Source organism: Echinops telfairi, unplaced genomic scaffold, assembly GCF_000313985.2.
Source record: "Echinops telfairi isolate 266 unplaced genomic scaffold, ASM31398v2 ScPeMD7_7401;HRSCAF=8416, whole genome shotgun sequence".
NCBI lineage: Eukaryota > Metazoa > Chordata > Mammalia > Afrosoricida > Tenrecidae > Echinops > Echinops telfairi.
Window position 1 is genome coordinate 11,415,947 of NW_022111301.1, and position 4,418 is coordinate 11,420,364.

Genomic DNA, 4,418 nt, shown 5'->3' on the forward strand with positions numbered 1-4,418 from the left:
CCGGGAACCCAGGAGGCAAGAGAATTTTGGGAATGATGAGGGCAACAAATGTATAGATGTGCTTTACACAATTGATCTATGTATTGTGATAAATTGTATGAGCCCCAATAAATTGATTAATTAAAAAAAATAAAATAAAATAAAAGCCTCTTGTCAATGTTGGTAAATCTAGTGTGCCCTGTAAAGAGTCACAGAGACAAAGGTCTAGTTGGCAATAGCAATTAATGCCTTAGACAATTAAACATTATTTAAACAAATAAAAAACCTTCTACAAATAATAAGGAAATATGTATCTGTGGAGTAAAAGGCAATTCAAGAAAATAAACAATTACAGAAACCTAATAGTATTTGTATAATTGGTGACAAATCTCACATCTCTTAGTTCTTATTGTTGCTGTACTCAAGACTTAGTGAATGGTTTACTTTTGAAAGTACAAGTAGTTATCTAACATGCTTCAATAGCCTTTTCTCCCATCTTGCATGCTTCTTCTGTTGACTAGGTTGTCAAAAGTAAACAAAGTCTAATGACTGTGTACTTATATAGATTGTGTAAATTGAATATTGAATATTTTCAAAACTAGCCTAACAAAGATAGCAACCCCTTTGCCTTTCCTTATGTGCTACATTAATATACATTGTGTGTGCTTTGTTTTAAATACAGGGTAATTGTCCTATTTAGTGAACAGCATAATGTAAAATCTTTATAAGAGAAAAAAGACAAATTCTAAGTTTACATCTCATTGGGCAAAACAAGTCAAATGACTCATGCCAATAGTCAATGCTAACAAAAGGTAGTGTACCCTTTAAAGAGTCACAGAGACAAAGTTCTAGTCGGAATAGCAACTAGGCAATACTCTTCTTATAAAATGGCTCTATAAATTGTAACATTTACAAAGACTAAATTTGCTATCTTGATTGTTTTCAAATTGATGAAGAAAAATGTATAACAAAATTTTTGTTTACTTTTATAGCAAAAATTCAGAGCCCTCCAATAAGAATTTGAGAACATATTTTCTTCAGAAAATAAATTTAATTAGATTCAACCTTGAATCACCAGCTAGCAGAGGAAAAGGCCCTCAAGGAGAGAGGCTGACACAGTGCTGCAACAATGGGCTCAAGCATGGGCACCATGCTGAGGATAGTGTGGGACCGGCCGATATTTCATGTTGTTGAGGGTTGAAACTGACTTGATGGTACCAAACAACAACAAAAGCAACAACAAGCATGATTAGTTTTTTAAATAATAAGTCTAGCACTTCTGTAGCTAAGAACAATATCACGTAAACATGCTTCATTTAAAAATAACTTAAAGGACTTCTTTATGTTGATCCGTGCCTTCAAGTCAGATCAATCCATATTGCTATTTAAGAGCAACTTGAGAAAGTGGCTTAAAAATGAAATTTAAAATTGCCGAGCCTTGTCAGCCTGTGAATATTTTTAGAGTCAGATGATTGGTAATAACAAAAGTTCCAGTGCCTCTGATCTCATTTCTTGTTACAAGAAATCAACCCCATATTGCAAATCATCCGTTTCTGTCTTTCTCTAGGGAGTGCTACACATGTACTAAAGACCAAATGTCCATTATAATCACTTCATGATAGCCATTTTATCTTCTACTTTGGGGCCCATTATTGCTTAATTCTGATGGAAGTGCTACGTAAGTGAGCTCTGCGTCCACCATTATTTCTGCAGTTCACTGTGATAATAGCATCAATTCCAGGGGTCCCCTCTCTTCATGGTTCCAAAACTGCCACATCAGGTGCTGAAGTGACTTGACATGACTTACAGAACTGCACAGACTTGCCCTTTACCTTTTCTTTGTAACATATTGTCACCTTTAGATCTGAACATCTTTACTTTTATACTCAAGTTTCTCTATCTCGAAAAATACTTTCTTCAATAATTCAGTAGGTATCAACCAGTAGTACGCTGGCTAAGAGTCAGATTCCTTCTATAGTCTTCCTTCTTTTCTGTACCTTTAACACCACAAAAAAGTATATTTTTTCAGATCCCTCATTTATTTATCAAACATTCAACTATATTCTGTCATGCAGTGAATTTCTTGGCATGGTTCTGCTAACTATGATTTTTGCAATACACGCAAACACACACACACACAAAACTGAGTAAGAATATGCAAATGTGAGGTGCCTGTGACCCCCACGGCATAGGTCTAGCTTGCTAAAAAATAAACAAGGGACATGGCACCCTTGTGGAGTGGGACCAGGCAAATAAAGGGTATGCCATGTGACGCATCACTTTTGCCTGCCCACTAACTTTGAAATGAGAAAGAGGAATCTAATTACCATCAAATAAGAATATATAGAATATAAAAAATTTGCCTATCTATCCTAGAACTTTGGGCTGAGATTTACTGATGGGATGGAGAGGACCTTATCTGCAGAGTTAAAAGAGATTTGTTGTATTTCCTGAGCAGGGAAAAGGTCAGGGTTTGCATGGCTGAGAGGCAAAGCCAGAGAAGCAGTCCTGTGAGTACCTGAGAGGAGAGTGCCTGGTTGGTCAGAGGATTGTGCCTTAAACATTCATGTGGAATTTTCCAAGCCCCTCCCTGAGGCTGTCAGCTTCACTGACAAGGTTTGCTCCCAAAGTGTGGGAATCCAGTGCACTGCCAGGCAAGCATCTGTTATTCGGTGATGGTTACTCTGGCCTACCTCAACAACTCCTGGGACTTTGCTAAGAGGGAAAAGTACAACAACTTGCCAGCTTCAATACCCTGGGGTAGCTGCTGGACTTGGACCAGGTGCTGGGACGAAGTAGTCTGTGTGACAACACGCACAGCTGCACTTTCTCACACCCACCAACCACTGGTTGCTGCCACTCAAGAAGCTTGCATCCTTGTGAGGCACCTCCCCAGTCCTTCGCAGGGACAGAGGAGAGGCTCCAAGTCTGCTACCTCTGCCTGAGAAACCCTCAGACATCACCTGCGCCCAGCAGGCCAGGCTGTTAGGGGCCTGAGCTAGCAGCCACCTTAGCTATTTACCCATCATCCTGGGGTGAACAGAGCCGGAGGCAAAGCTTCCTTCCAGCGACTTTCTGGAGGGCCCTCAACTTTCAGATCATGATTTTTGAGGTTCAGCATGTCACAACCTTCCCTAGGAGACTACTTTCTGCTGATGCCCCACCTCCAACTACTTAATTTTCAAAAGCTACTTCCTCAGACCAGAATTTTACTTTTAACATTTAGTAGGTAAGTCCAAACTACCTGAGGCACAAACAGTGTTCAAGCAACTAGGCAATGGAAATGCTGCTCCTACTGCAGCTTAGCTCATTGGGACGGTTTTCAGTAATCCCCTGGGACAACAGAGTAAAATCTTGGCACAACTGAAGAAGTAGATAACAAATTCCCATGCTGAACATGGTTCTCTTTCTCTTTCAAATATACTTCCAAAAAGAAAAACCAAGCAAAATGAATTAGACTTATGTAAATGAGTGTAAGCCAAGAGTGTAGCGAGTTTTACTTTATGATCTTATGAAGGAAAATCTGTGACCATAAATATATATACATGTGTATACATATATGTAAATAACAATATGTATGCATATAGGTATGCAGCAACATATATGTGTCTATGTGTGTATTTGTTGTTGTTAGGTTCCAATAGCAGCCTTATGCACAACAAAGCAAAATACTGTACAGTCCTATGCCATCCTCACAATTATTCTTGTCCCTGAACCCATTGTTGCAGTCACTGTATCAATCAATCCCCTTGAAGGCATTCCGCATTCCTCTCCTTTGCTGGTCCTCCACCAAACATTAGGTCATTCTCCAATGATTGGGTTCTCCTGACAATGTGCCCAAAGTATAGCAGACAGAATCTCATCCTCCTAACCTCTAAGGTAGACTTTGATTTTTGTGGGTTTTTTGGCCTTTTTTTTAATTTTAATTAAGGTGGACTTTGGTTGAAGTTCTTCCAACAGTTTGTTGTTTAGCAATCCATGCTACTTTCAATAATTATTCTTCTCCAGCCCAATTAAAATGCACATATATATACTCATAGCCATCGTATATGAAACAGAATCAAACACCATGCTGGTCCTTTGTCATCTTGTCGAGGACCTGCTTCCTTTTTTAAAAAAATTACTTTATTGGGAGCTCATACAATTCTTATCACAGTCCATACATACATCCATTGTGTCAAGAACATCTGTACATTTGTTGCCCTCGTCATTCTCAAAACATTTGCCTTCTGCTTTAGCCCTTACAAGCATGCTGTCCTTTTCCCAAGACTGTTCTCTCCTGATAATACATCCAAAGTATGTGAAAGAAAGCCTAACATCTTTGATTCTAAGGAGAATGGTCACCTTTTTCCCCCCAAGGGATGTTTGTTTATTCTTTTGGCAATTCATGGTACTTTCAATATTCTTCACCAGTTCCATGATTCAAATGCATCAGTTGT